General features: G+C 45.7%; 1 protein-coding gene and 1 long non-coding RNA gene across 5 annotated transcripts in view; one reads left to right on the forward strand and one right to left on the reverse strand.

The window, feature by feature from the left end:
* LOC144769498 (uncharacterized) overlaps positions 1 to 14,639 on the reverse strand; it is a 362,974-nt gene that overhangs the window by 348,002 nt on the left and 333 nt on the right. Inside the window, exons 3-7 of one of the 4 annotated variants that reach the window (XR_013598712.1) lie at positions 14,453 to 14,548; positions 14,290 to 14,362; positions 14,125 to 14,202; positions 13,921 to 14,039; positions 9,858 to 9,952 (exon numbers count right to left, since the gene is read on the reverse strand). This is a non-coding gene — a long non-coding RNA (uncharacterized LOC144769498). Of the gene's footprint in view, positions 1 to 9,107; positions 9,953 to 10,692; positions 10,760 to 13,296; positions 13,496 to 13,920; positions 14,040 to 14,124; positions 14,203 to 14,289; positions 14,363 to 14,452; positions 14,549 to 14,639 lie in introns of those variants that run through there. The other 3 variants (XR_013598711.1, XR_013598710.1, XR_013598709.1) reach the window with 3 other exon arrangements.
* The window catches only part of LOC144769497 (proton-coupled amino acid transporter 1-like), a 469,650-nt gene that overhangs the window by 265,600 nt on the left and 189,411 nt on the right, over positions 1 to 14,639 (forward strand). The window lies entirely within an intron of this gene.

Raw genomic sequence — 14,639 nt, forward strand, 5'->3', positions numbered from 1 at the left:
CTGAACTGCTAGGAGAAATTCCTAGACTTCAGTGCTCCTTCAATGAATTCATTTGGCCGCCTTATAGGAAAGTATTTGCCCCTGAACATCATTTAATCAAAAGCTGCTGTTATCTAAGGGTGGTAATATCAGACATTGTTTTTTGTGCATTTTAATCCAGAAAATCCTAGGACCTAGCAGTCGGTGGATTAATCCTGAATCTCCAGAGCTGTGCGTGTAAAGCTACTAATGAACAGTTTACATGGATTACAGCTCCGCGAGTCAGCACCAAGGATTGCACTTAATAGTCTCCATAGTGGTGGCCACATCTCCCCTACTGTCCGGATCATTTGCATCCCCAATCCAGCCACCTACAGCAATGACATACACTTTGTACAAAAGGTTCCTTCAAATGCTCAACCTTTATAGGTGTGTGAGTGGTGCACTCGGGGATCTGTGTGGCAGTGGCACGATTTTCCAGTCTTCCTGTGCCTGCACATTGTTTCTTTTACTATCAGGTCTGGCTGGTGTCCGTCTGCCGAGCACCTCCATTGATTCTCCTGTCCGCATGTGTTGCATACTTTAACTTTTCGCTGAAAATATATTTTTAGTAAATCGGCACTCCTTGACACAACCTTGACTCTAAAATTTAATGTCTGTCCGGTCATTAAAATAAACTTCTCTTATCTTAACTGCCTGGAGGTAAATCATTAAACTTTTCGAGAGTTGTAATAGTGAGTGTGACAAATGCATTATTTATCAGGGTCTATACCGAGGTGCAGCAGGGGTAGCACAGTTAAAGCCATGCATTTATTTTTTGTATTTCATACGTTATCATCTTCTTTAGAGCCACACCTAGATCACTCCAGCTTCTGTCCTCTGCCTCAACGTTGGCTTCGTTCAAGATATTCGCTCGCTTTGGTACTCTATTAATCTCGTTAGGTTTCTCTTCCATTTTTCCAGTCCACTTCTTGTCCTTGTCCATTTTCTCGGTAGTGGGTTTATATTTTACCATCTCAACTGCGTCTCCTGATTAAACAAAAGTTACATTTCCACTTTCTAGATGCCGCCCCTGAAGGACATTTTCTAGCGTATGTGGGGCCGTGCCATTGGTTTATCACAATGAAATGCTCTCCAGCTTTTTCCCTCCAGTTGTGAGTGTGGGACAAAGGTCCCTAAATTGCCCATTCAAAGGTTAATCTGCTTCAGATTATGACATAATCCCAGATGTCAGTGGGAATAGTCTGGTAACAACGACTTTTTAGAAAATTTCCTATGGCGTGGTTTTAAAGTGAAATCTCCCTATCAAGGACTAGATTTTGAGCAAATGAACAAGTGGAGTGCGATCTTTATCAATGTGTTTCACAAATAATTGGCTTAAAATTTAATAGTGAAGATAAATGAAATCCAAGAAAATAATTTGTGGCTGTTCTTGTTTGTTAACAATCGAGCACTTTAACTCTGCCGTCAGTTACGTCTGTAACACCTTCATGCAGTGGATTACCAGATATCCTAACTCCATTTCAAAACCCATACCATTTATAGTACTGCACAGTAGCATCGTTCCTTTATCCAGTACTGTTGGGTGTACAAAATGTCACTGAAAACAGAAACGGTCATCTGACTGTATTCTTCTTCTTATGCACAGCCACGGTTTATACTAAATCTACATGTAAAATTCCTGCACTGCTATATCTGTATGTATCGGAGTATGTATTTGTGTAGTACACACCTCGCCAAATGCAGTGGAGTGATGTACAGGGTCAAAGGCAAGGATATAGTCAACGAGTGATAGGAGAGGCAGCTGGGTTCTGGGCGCAAAAGTGCATGATTACTGCATTGTTCTTTAAAGAGATATGTCTTCCCCCTTTCCTAAACTGGAGCCGCGTTGGGGCAGTCCTGATGGATGCAGGGATGTTGTCCGAGATCCCCAGTACAAAGACAGAAAAAGCCTGCTGCTTTGTCTTTCCTTTTCTTATACTTCTTTGTTTCCAGTCCGATGGTGTCTTGCTTTCGCCCATGTGTCGCAATCTGCACATTGAGATTCTGCGGGGTGGTTCCTATCTACAAAGGAGATTCATAGCAAGAAGATAAAGCAAGCTTTATGTTAAGCAGCTGTAATAATGTCAGATGGCACCTGTCAGTGAGGGTAGTGCATTGTGGAATAAACTGGTAAACGACTGCAATCGCAACTACATATTCCATTCAGTAAGTAGGATGTTTTATTTAAACACAGCTGGAGAACATTTGTGAATTTAGCAAAAATATTCCATATCTGCAGCTATTGATCACAAAATTATCCATGGGGAAGCACAGGGCTGCCCTAAGAATTTCAAAATAGTGTGAAATCCCTGGATGAGACACCGCGGGCTGTCCTACGAGCGCACAGATACTCTCCTCTTTACTGTCTCCTTCTTTCTCATCTGTTTGTTTTCCCGCTGATTGGCTGGGACATGGCTGGCATGAGGGAAAGGTGAGGGGAATTGTGCTTCCTTCCTGAACATCTATTTGATGCACACTAATTTCCTCAGGTCTTCAATCCTCCTCTTGCATAGGTCCCAGTTTATAAAGGCGGTCTTGGACCTTCCCCAACGTGACCGCGCATACCATACAGCAAGGCCTCCAGAATTTTTAGCAAGGTTCAAGGCTTCCAGAAGTGACCTTTCCAAGGCATGTGAGCCTGTTTGCGTCTTGCGTGTTCTTGGTAAGACCCGCTGCAGTGGCTCTCCGAGAGTAATGGAATAAGTGTTGGGGACATATGTTGGGCCCTGTTTGGGTGCCTCAGTGGTTGTTCCTGGATCTTCGTTCAGGACCATAGTTTCAAGTTTTAAAACCTGCTAAGTGGAAACCCGTTCAGACCTAGATGGCTGGAGAAGGAGTCGACACAATTTTAAACTTTTTTCTCCATACCTTTTTGTTTAGCATCTTACACTGTACCTGTCCTATCATGTTAGCATAATAGCAGAAATAGAGTTGTCTTTTTGTACAACCTTTTCTCATACAAACATATGCAGTAAAATCTATGTGTATATACATTTGAACGTCATTTTTAATGTAATGAGCATATGGGCGAATACTGAGGCGTTCTCCTGTAGGTTTCATGGACGGTTGTGCACTGCCATGCTGCATCCTAGATATTGGAGTTCATGATGCACGTGGAAGGTGGCACTGGACATCTAGTTTTGGGCAATGTACTAAAGTGTTTCTCTCTGGGGGACAGTTTTCAGACAGATTATCTGAGTCGCTTTGATTGATCTAATCTAAACTGAACACAGACGAATTAGAGGAAGTATTATTTCACTGGATGACTTCCCAAAAAGAGCTGTTCGCCACCAGCATGCTTGTCAACTGAACAACGTAATGGAACCAGCACCCGTTTCAAATATGAAGAGTTTTGCACCATTTACATTCCTCTTAGGATGTCACTGTGTGATACATCCACATAGAAGTGATGAATGCTGTTGCTGTTATCGGTAAAGCACTTTGTGCGCAGTTTACGTCCGGCCAGGATCTGAGGTCTTCGTCTCTTCTTCCGGCTACAAAATTCTAGCCCAATACCTCCTCATGCTTACGAGTTTATCCTGGCAGGCCTCCAGGACCTAGGCATGCCATTCTACGGAGCCTTAGTATATTTAGCTCCAAACATGGTTACTTCAGGTATATCTTCGGTGTCCAAGCTATATTGCCTTTAACTGTGGATCTGAAGCATTGTTCTGGTAGCTGGCTTTGCACCTCTCCACCTCCCTCCACCTCCCTCCACCCACAACCTTCCTCGGTTATTTTTAAATTTAATATGCCACCTTTGCATCAAGACTGACTCTAAAGACTAAGTCTACATCTACTAAATTGGGTCAAACACTGGCTCATCATCCGTTGGCTTTTCAGCATGTGATGTGGGCTAGCGACCCTTTGATGAACCACTTTCTCCTGGTTCAAATAGAGAGATTCCATCAATCCAGCGACTTCTCCAGTCAAACTCTTAACTCTGTAAAGTCCATTCCCTCTGCTGACATGAGGTCATCTTCCCTCTTGTGCTTGCAGTTCAGTGTAAAACGTTCCCGGTGTTGTCTTTTTACTGGGTGGGGTTCTATCAAGAGATAATGGTTGGGAAGGGGAAATAGGAGAGGACTATTGAATACTTGACAAGGATCTGGGGCCCTGCCGCAGTTCGGATTGTCATGGACCCTGCACCAGCACATCTACAAGCCTCTTCAAGATAGTCTCCAAGATGCTCTGCTGTCATGGTCTCTCTAACCTGCAGGGACAAGTCCTACGGTACCTTCAGATTGGGCATGAGAGGTATCTCAGGGGCATCATAATCCCTGCCACCACTTTCCACCATGTTAAACCAGGACAAAAAAAACAGAGCTCTTCACACTACAGTTTCAGAGCAGGCACCATCTAAGAACTCCGCTCCATATTCATATCGGCAAAGGCAGTGGCCTTCTTGGTTAGCCAAACCGGGAGGCATGAGTCCGCAAGAATCTCTTAAAAGAAGTAAGCTCTGACTTGCTTATGCACTTCTGTGAGTTTCTAACCTCACCCCCACTCCTTGTTCCTCACTCCATTGTGTGTTTTCCCCACACTATAAATCTTACTTTCTCCTTCATGTGCTGCCTTTCCCCTCCCTCCTGTCTGCCACTTTATCCCCCATCTCCTCCTCCTTTGCCTCATCATGGTCTTTTTGGGTTTCGCCTGCCGAAAAGCTGCGCTCTGCGCAGGTTTTCAGCGCAGGAAAAGCTGCGCTCTGCGCAGGTTTTCAGCGCAGGTGAAATCCTTTGTTGACTATAAGGAGTTCGGGAACGTCCCCCGGCTCTCATTGGCTAGCTCCATAAATGGAGGCTAGCCATTGAGTGCCGGATCTGTCCGTCAAGGCCGGACCAGATTCGGGGGCGTTCCCGAGATTTTTTCCCTGGGCGGAGTTACGTTTTTTCCGTTCCCTCCCCTTTCACTGAAAGTGATTTCAGATGCGCTGTCCATTCCCGCCCCCTCTGCTGCTGTCCTGCCTTGTGTCCCTCCTCCCGCCGTCCCCCCTCCTCGCTGTCCTGTTATGGCCCGATCGAGTGGCCACCTCGATTGTTAACTAACTGAAGAGCCGGTGCCCACCCGGCATTGCCCCGTGTTCTCACCGCTGCGGCCCGGGGGCCTGAAAGTGATCAGAAGCTGAAGCGAGAGAAACGAAGGGGCCGCGACCTGATTGGTCCTCTGTTGACAGGAGGCGCGCTCTGATTGGCCGTTTGCAGTAGGCCTGTCCCGAGAGCCGCGCTCTGATTCGATGCCTTGCCCGCAGAAGCTGGGCGTGTATGGAGGCTCGACGCAGGAGCCGCGACCGGATTGGGCCGCAGCAGTGGAGCCGCGCCAGCGAGGATCCGGAAGCCGAGTCAGCCGTTCGACCCCGTCCTCGCCGAGGGAATCTCCGAAGTGCCGGGTAATCACCGCCGGGTCCGGGGAGAAGAGGAGGAAGAGTGATGGCAGCTGGACTGCAGGGCCCCCGTGAGCGGAGGGAGCCCTGCAGCGAGAGGAGCGGCCTTCAGAAGCGAGCGGAGGGGGCGCGAAGCACATTGCCGGTGCCTGCCCCCCCCCCCGAGGCTCCCCGACTGGAGGGAGAGCCCCGAGTGAAGAGAGAGCCGCCGGCCGGTGAGTGAGCCGACGAAAGGGAGGGGCGCCGGGACACATTGCCGGTGTCCGCCCCTCCCCCGCAGTAGCGCGAGCTCGCGTTCCTTGGGTATGTGAAGCCACGAGGGCTTCAAGGGCGGCCCCGGTTGGCAGTGGGTCGCCCCAACGTGCACAGAGCCCGGAGAGGCTCCCCGCCCCATTTTTTTGTATTTAGAGCCCTGAGAGGCTCTGGGGGGCATTTGGTGAAGTAAATGGAGAGTCAGGGCGGCCCCGGATGGCAGTGGGTCGCCCCAACGCTGAAGAGAGCCTGTTGAGGCTCAGAGGGGCCATTTTTCAGGACGTCGAGCCCCAGAGGGGGGCTCCAACGACCCCATATTTATAGCTGGTGAATGCTTTTGTTGTGTTATTCACACGTGGATAGCGGCGGCACAGTTCTCTCATTTATTTTTGGAGTTCTTCATATTGTATTCTTGTGTTTTAGAGCAGTCCAGTTTATGCTATTTCAGGACCCAGCTTAGATTATGCTTTGTTATAGTCCAGTTTAGGTTGGTTGGTGTCACAGTGCAGTCTAGTGTTTAATATTTGAGTACTTCGTGAAGATGATGCTTTGTTGTAGTGCAGTGCAGGTCACAGGGCAGCACAGTTTATACTATACACGGTTCAGATAACGAAGCATAATAGTGCAGTACAGCTATGGCAGCCTCATAGTGCAGTTCAGGTTAGTATGTCTCAGTGCAGTTACATTATACTACTGCATAGTGTGGTTTGGTTTTTGTTGGCTCATGCTGTCCACTGTAATTGTTGCTTCAGGTGCAATAAGTTTAATTTGAAGTTACTACTTAAAGATCATCTTATTCAGGAGAAAACAAGTACAGCCATACAAATGTGGAGCAGTACACCGTTTGAGAAGTATATTTAAACATAAGCACGGATGTTGTGGCAGTACGTCCAAATGTGATCATAGCCCCTCTACAAATGTAGGTAGGACATGGCCTAGAGTTTTTGTTGCTGAAAGCATATGCCTACCTTATCCGGATTAGCAGGAGCACATACACTCATGCACGCACTTCAAACACAAGCAAATGATCAAGTAATTTACTTAACATATACATTATACTCTTAACTAGGGGCTTTAGTAAAATTATATTTTGCAAGGTACTTGCAGGATGCATAGCTCTTAACAACGAAATACTTTGTGGCCACCGTATTAGCCACATGATTTATAATGCCAACTCCACACTGATGCCAAGCATACATAAGACATATCTGGCATGGTATATGGGAACTGCAATCATGTTAGGTTTTTATCAGTACTCTAAAGAAGCACTACATGAAACCACAACTATAATAAACAGTCATAGAAATAAATGAGGAAGAGCATTTAGATGCTAAAATTACAGGCACATATCTCTTATACATTTAGACGATTAATTAGCTCACAGCATTTGAAGAGTAAACATTTTAAATCTATCAGCAAGTTAACGTTGGTTTGCATGTTTAAAACCCACTTTTCACTGGCAATGAATACATCGTATTTTAAATGTAATAGATTTTTGTGTTTTAAGAGTGAGGGATGGCCAACATTCACAATCTTATACGTGTCTGAATAGATGCATTTTACATGCTGTTTGGATACAAACACATTGGCAATAAAACATGCAAGCTGGGAAGAAATGGTTTTCTTGGATGAAATTATTTCCCTGTACCCCAGCCCCATTTATATAATGCCAGCTCAGACAGACGGTGTGCGATGTTATATGGCCGGCTCTGAACGTAGTGATGTTTGATTGCAGCGACTTCCAACTCTCATACTTCTTTGGAGCTGACCATATCTAGCTGCTGGTGTATACTAACAGCATACTCTTGTTCTTGCAGGTCACACAATGCAACGGTTTCGCCTTTGGAAAAGTTTGAGTTATTGGCATTGTAAAGGACAACATTTGTATTTATGTGTTGGTTTTGAAAACAGATAAATAAATGGCATTGTCATTTACATTGCATATAGCTTTAACATTTCCAAAGGCGAAACCGTTGCATTGTAAATGCTTGTTTCTTTTGCCGTTTTACTCCCAAAATTCTTCATTTTCTTATTTACTGATATAGAGTGGCAGTCACCATTTTGTATTAGTAAATACAATTTTAAACAAGCATTTACAATGCAACGGTTTCGCCCTTGGAAAAGTTTGAGCTATTGGCATTGTGAATGACAAACTTTTTATTTATGTGTTGGTTTTGAAAACAGATAAATAAATGGCATTGTCATTTACAATGGCAATAGCTTAATCTCTCGCAAATGCGATATCAACGTTCCAAGCACATCAGCCAGCGTAGTGAGGCCAAGCTGTGATAGAAGACTACCCCGGGAAATATGGACCCCTCAGGACTAAAGGCCTGCAATATTAACTGGACTCTTCCCAGGAGCGACTCGGAAAATAGTTGTTCTTGTTGAAAGAGATAACAACTACAGCACTAATACTCTAAAAAGTGGTCACCATGGAGAGAAAGCAGACAGAAAAAGTGGTAAACAGAGATTAAGCACCGCACCGAGTCTTGTCCAAAGACACCGCTTGTTTTTTTCCTTTCATTTTTAAAAAAAAAGTGAATTTATTATCCATGCTTTCTTTTACAAAGTAGAAAAAAGAGCGATGCAAGAAGGGTCTGGAGAAATTTGGAGCAAATATACTGGCATCTGACCAATAATATATTGTATACATAAAACTGTCAGCTAGCCAGAGATATTTCCTCAAGCCTTATGAAGCATACTCGACTTTCTTTGGAAATCAAGGACCTGCCTGCAAATGAACAACTGGTCTGGCAACACTGATCAACCAGACCACCTTCCAAGTAGATAAACGCTTTTGGGTGAGGCACAGAGAACAGAAAATGGGAAACTGCTTGAGGACATAAGGCTGGTCCAGACCCTATACTCTTAAATGAGCTGTGTGACAGAGATGCTGCGGATTCCTTCTAAGGCGCAAAAAATCCAGATGATTGTTATAGATGTGAATATTAGCTCCTGAAAGGCTACGTAGACGATGATGTAAACTCATAAACCATTAAATGAAAATGCTGTCAGGCTCTCTAACCCCTCCTTCATGCTGATATGAGATATTAACAGAATATACATATTTAGTTCAGTAATATTTCTCTATTGCAAGTAAAAGTGAGCAGTAGAAATAGAAAGCTTGTGGAAAGGTTAATATAGAAAAAAGGGATATGGGGATATGAAAAACAGTAAATAGGACAAAGTGATATAAATGTGACTTTAGAAATAGATGAAAGAGAGAGGGCGAAAGAAAGGGGTAGTGTGCTGGGGAGCATACATTTAGGAGTAGCAAAAGATAATGAGTTTGAGGAAATTAGAGACAAGAAATAGATGTAATAGTGATATAAAGAACAGAGGGAGTGTTGCAAAGGATTAATAGGAAAAGTGATGGAAGATAAACAGACGAGAGGGTGCAGGGAAAAGTGCAAAGGAGTGAGTGTCAGAAAGAGGGATCTAACAAGAAAGACAGGAAGAGGATTTGTGAAGAGGCTGATAGCCGGAGTGGGATGTCAGGACTGCAGTACGCCTTTGCCCTTGATGAATGAAGCTTACTTACTTGAGTTTTACATTTAAAATATACATTTATTTTCTCTTATTGATTTTGAATAAATTCTCCTGATGGAGACAAGGAAGTGGATCTATTATTCTGCAAGTAGATGGTATAAATAAGACATAGATCAAGGGCAAGTTCTAATCTCCAAGCGCTACTCAGGTCCACCAACAGCAGGCAACAGAAACTGCAAATGTCACACAATTAACATCACGTTGACTCGTGGCAACACTGTCAAACACACACATGAAGCTACACACCCATTCGTCGCACATGCAACCATACACACACATTGCTGCATGTTAACTCTCACACATACACATACAGCAAACACCAGCAATCTCATGCCCACCTGTCATTAAACTATCAATCACACACACATGGTCACACGTCCATTCATTAGACACCTGTCCCTCACACACAGTCACATATTCACTCTCAGACATACAGATTTCCATATAGGGTGACCTAAAGTCGTCTATGGAGGCATGGTACTTTCAGATGGATACATTTTAGGGAAATGAGTGTAACTCGATTCGTATGTTAGTTATTCCTGTCACTTTTTCTGAAGGAATCCATACTTTTTTGCACACTGTAAACCATTTATTTTAACATACCGAACTTGTCTTTCCTTAATGTACGAGGACCATAATTACTCACACATACAGTTTGTATTAGTCAGCGACTGCCAGGCAGGGTGTCCCCTCGTGCGATGCGCTCGCCGCAGGCCTTGCAGACGGAGATCCAAAAGCCTTTAAAGTCTGGGTAATAAAAAAAGGTCAACACTTAAAGGAAAACCATAAAAGCACGCATGTCAGAGCATAAAAATAGAAATTTGGGAAACGAGAGCAGGTCATGGGATGAACAGGAGCGAAATGCAGCTGGAGGAGAGCAAGGGAAGGAGGGACGAAAGGAGGAGGAGAGGGTGAAAGGAGAAGGAGGAGAGGGTGAAAGGAGGAGGGGAAGAGAGGGTGAAAGGAGGAGTGGAATAGAGGGTGAAAGGAAGAAGGAAGGTGGGACGAAAGGAAGAGGGGAGGGACGAAAGGAGGAGAGGGCTAAAGGAAGAGAGAAGGAGCGGGCAAAAGGAGGAGGGAAAGTGGGCGAAAGGAGGGGAGGAGAGGGCGCAAGAAAGAGGGTGAAAGGAGGAGGGGAAGAGGGCGAAAGGAAGAGGGGCGGGGAGGGACAAAAGGAGGAGGAGAGGGCAAAAGGAAGAGGGAAAATGAGGACGAAAGGAAGAGGGAAAGCAGAAGGATAGGTGCAGGCCTGTTTGACATCTGAGCTGCCAAAATCCAGATGTAGAAATGACCCGTCCAAGGGCTTACGTCAGAGGGCAGCTAGGATTTGAATTTACGAAGTGCCTTTCCAGTACCTAGGGTCTGACACATGCCTCTAGCCTGCTTCTGCTTAGAAGCGGGTAGCAGATTGGTTGTATTGGAGGCGAAGGGGGGGCGGGTGAGGCCCCCGTGTGTACACTGTACACGGAAAGCAGTAAAGCGCCGGCAGGGTGTCCCCTCGTGCGATGCGCTCGCCGCAGGCCTTGCAGACGGAGATCCAAAAGCCTTTAAAGTCTGGGTAATAAAAACGGTCAACACTTAAAGGAAAACCATAAAAGCACGCATGTCAGAGCATAAAAATAGAAATTTGGGAAACGAGAGCAGGTCATGGGATGAACAGGAGCGAAATGCAGCTGGAGGAGAGCAAGGGAAGGAGGGACGAAAGGAGGAGGAGAGGGTGAAAGGAGAAGGAGGAGAGGGTGAAAGGAGGAGGGGAAGAGAGGGTGAAAGGAGGAGTGGAAGAGAGGGTGAAAGGAAGAAGGAAGGTGGGACGAAAGGAAGAGGGGAGGAGAGGACGAAAGGAAGAGGGGAGGGACGAAAGGAGGAGAGGGCCAAAGGAAGAGAGAAGGAGCGGGCAAAAGGAGGAGGGAAAGTGGGCAAAAGGAGGGGAGGAGAGGGCGCAAGAAAGAGGGTGAAAGGAGGAGGGGAAGAGGGCGAAAGGAAGAGTGGCGGGGAGGGACGAAAGGAGGAGGAGAGGGCAAAAGGAAGAGGGAAAATGAGGACGAAAGGAAGAGGGAAAGAGGGCGAAAGGAGGAGGGTGAAAGGAGGAGGGGAGGAGAGGGCAAAAGGAGGAGGGTAGGAGAGGAAGAGGGAAGGAGAGGAAAAGAGAAGAGGGCGAAAGGAGGGGGGAGGGTGAGAGGAAGCGAGAGGAGAGGAGAAGAAGGGACACAGCGTCCAGCAGCGGGGTGTGTTTAGTCCGAGCAGAGAAGACCCTGGATTGTCCCGAAGCTTATTCTCCGCTTCCACAACCAGCCTGAGGAGTTTGCTGGGTACAGTTGGCGGTTTGATGTGGCACCGTCAGGGAGAAGCTGGCACTGGCGGGCAGTGTGGAAAGAGTGGGGCTGGCAGGCAGAGGCACTCTGAGGAAGGAGAGCCGCTGAGGGCAGAGGGAGAAGCCCGCAGCGCTTCGTTTGTGAAATAACAAGTGCTGGGGACTAAAGCGCTGCTCAGACACCTGTGTTTGGCGCTATAAAATGTCAGCCTGTCGAATACCAAGGGTGCGGAGCCTTAAATCCACCGCTGCCCTCTTTAATTCGCTGCCAGTTACTCCCTGCCCCCTTATCTCAGTTTTACAGGTTCCTGCTTTCTCCGTTTATGGCGGGGTTTCCGTCTTTCTCTTCCCCCGTCTTTCTGTTTTGTGTTCGTTTCCTTCTCTTGCTCTCGGAAAAAGTCTAATGAGGAGAATTAATTGTTGGTGCCCACACAGGCTCAAATTAAGCACTAGAAGCATGTACCAGTGATCAGTGCTTTAAGTGGCACCAGCGGACAGTGTAAGAAGCATCTACTAGTGAACAAGCGCATAACTACCGAGCGGGGGGGGGGGGCAAGGCTTCCTCCGTTGGCGATGGGGGGGGGACAGCGGGAGGGGGGTCGGGAAGGCTTCCTCCGTTGGCGGTGGAGGGGGGGGGGCGGGAGCGGGATGTAAACAAAAGCAGACAGAAAAAATACATGAAGAGCGAAAACGTGCGGGAGCGGGATGTAAATTCCTCCGTTACCTTCTTCATGTTCTGTGCCATGTCATCGTATCTCTCGGCCTGTTCTGCCAGTTTGGCTTTCTGCACCAGCTCGTTTTTAGCCATGACTGCACTAGCTAAGTAAGACAAGCACTCACCTGGGCTCGTGGTCGGCATGAAATGACACAAAAACAACCCCCCTCCACAGAGGAAAACATTAGATTTTGCTGGCGCATGCGTACTTCGTACGCATTGCCGAGGCAAAACCTAACAAGTCAGGTCCCGGGCCGCGCTGTGATTGGCTGACGTCACGGGGGTGTCCCGGCCGGCAGCCAATCACAGCGCGGCCCGGGAATGACGTCACGGGGGTGTCCCGGGCCGGCAGCCAATCGCAGCGCGGCCCGGGACAAAGGGGCGGGGCTTAAAAAAAGCACCAGAAACGCCCCCGAATCGCGTTTTCAAGAGAGAGCGCGATTGACAGCCTCTGTCTCCCAATGGCTAGTCTCCATTTATGGAGCTAGCCAATTGGAAACAGAGGCGGTCCGAACATCCCTACTGTAGACAATAGTTTTCGATCTGGGAGGGGCTTTGCCCCTCGCCAGGTCAAAACCTAAAAACTGGTACCAGTGTCATTTATCTGGTGGGAGGATGTGTTGTGATGTATGTGTGTGCACGTCATGCAATGATGCGACCACCGGTAGTGGTTGTGTCATCACATCATCGTTTTCATGTAAAAAAAATGTGACCTATGCTAGCATTTTTCCTTCCGCAATATGCTGCATAGCATTGCCAAAGCCAGTAGGTCCCAGAGCAAGACCCATTGCCCTTGCCCCTAAGTGGACAGTTATGCCTAGACATTGGTCTGGTAAATTGGGGATGTGAGGTGCACTCCTTTTCGCTCTGTTTTACACTTTTGTAATAATTATAGTTGGTTTATTCAAGGTGTGCTGGAGGGGGAGGAGCGGCCAGTCTCCACAGTAAGTAAATGAAAGTAAACTAATGACAGACGTCAATAGACCCTTTCCGCACTACTAATAGCAGAAATCCATCTGCCCATTCTTTTCAAAATTAAGATACGTATGCTTTTATAATGTTCAACAATTTTATTGATGAGATTTTTTCTCAGACAATATGGTAATCATCTTTTTTCTTTGTTGTTGCAAATGCAATCTTTGTTGCTTCCACATTTTTTGATTAACTCAATAGGTTGAATTGTAATATCTGACATTCATTGTTTAAAAAAGAAAATTTTCCTGTCCCAATGCATTTCGGGATGCAAATCCCTTCATCAGGGGCACTGTAAAATAATTAAACAACTGTGTTTAGCTTCAGGCTATTGGCACACGTGACAATACTTGGGTTGAATACTCCATTTGTAGTCTCTCAACTTTCTATGAATCATTTCATAATCAAAAACTCTGAAATAATGTTATCACAAAAAAATTCACTGTACAATCCTGACCATAATTATACAACCATGTACCTAAATATATTCAATGTACTTCAATTTTCTGGATGAATCTGTGCAGTCATATACTGATTGACCCTCAATGTGTCTAAGTCCTATGGTTCATGCTAATGTCAATGAACTAGATTATTCTGGGATGCTTATGGTCCTATGTAATTAACAATGCAAGTAAAAAATAGATGCTAACAAAACGCCATTGGCGTGATTGCTGATTACTTATGAGTGTGGTAACCCACTATAAAACTCAAGCTCACCATGTTGGTTGACGAATCACTGATGCTTTGGGAGGTTTTGAACGAAAAACTCGTTGACAACTTGCATGAAAAAACACTGGAGAATGTGGAATACTTTGTCTCTAAGCTTGAAGTGGTCACTGTAAAGTAAACACATAAATGTGAAACCAAGACTGGGTTTGTAAATACTGCTGGCCCTACTGAAAAGAATTGGTGGTGTTTTACCTTTAGAATTGAGGGTGGTTCACCCTTGTAACTTGAGGAGACAAAGCTTTGGGCTTATGACGATATTCTTGTTTTGAACTGTGTAAACAACAAGAAAATGACGGTAAGTTGGATGCTAATCTGCGTTTCACTTTGAGATGCTTAGTGTATCTAAGTCGCAAATACCTTTAGGCAGCTGTCGAAGTTGTGCTGCTGCTTTGACTCGCGTTGCTCCAATGAACCAGAATGATCTGCGTTACTGCGGAACACAAACAATTTTACTCAACATCGGTTGCCTACGTGTCAATAATAATAGTAAAGTCGCAATTATCGAAATGAAGGTTGATACCTCGTCGACGGTGAGAACCCTTGTGATGAAAAGATCGCTCTTAGCGCTAGAATCAAACGTATTCAAATAATATTGTCATTGCATTATCGGTCGGACCTATGTAAAGAACCAAAAGCTTTCATGAAGTGAATGCAAAGTTTCTCTTCTAAATGCCACAAAAATAAAGCGTGACTATATTCCATTTGTG

The sequence above is a fragment of the Lissotriton helveticus genome, chromosome 7 (genome assembly GCF_964261635.1).
Source record: "Lissotriton helveticus chromosome 7, aLisHel1.1, whole genome shotgun sequence".
In the NCBI taxonomy this organism is placed as follows: domain Eukaryota; kingdom Metazoa; phylum Chordata; class Amphibia; order Caudata; family Salamandridae; genus Lissotriton; species Lissotriton helveticus.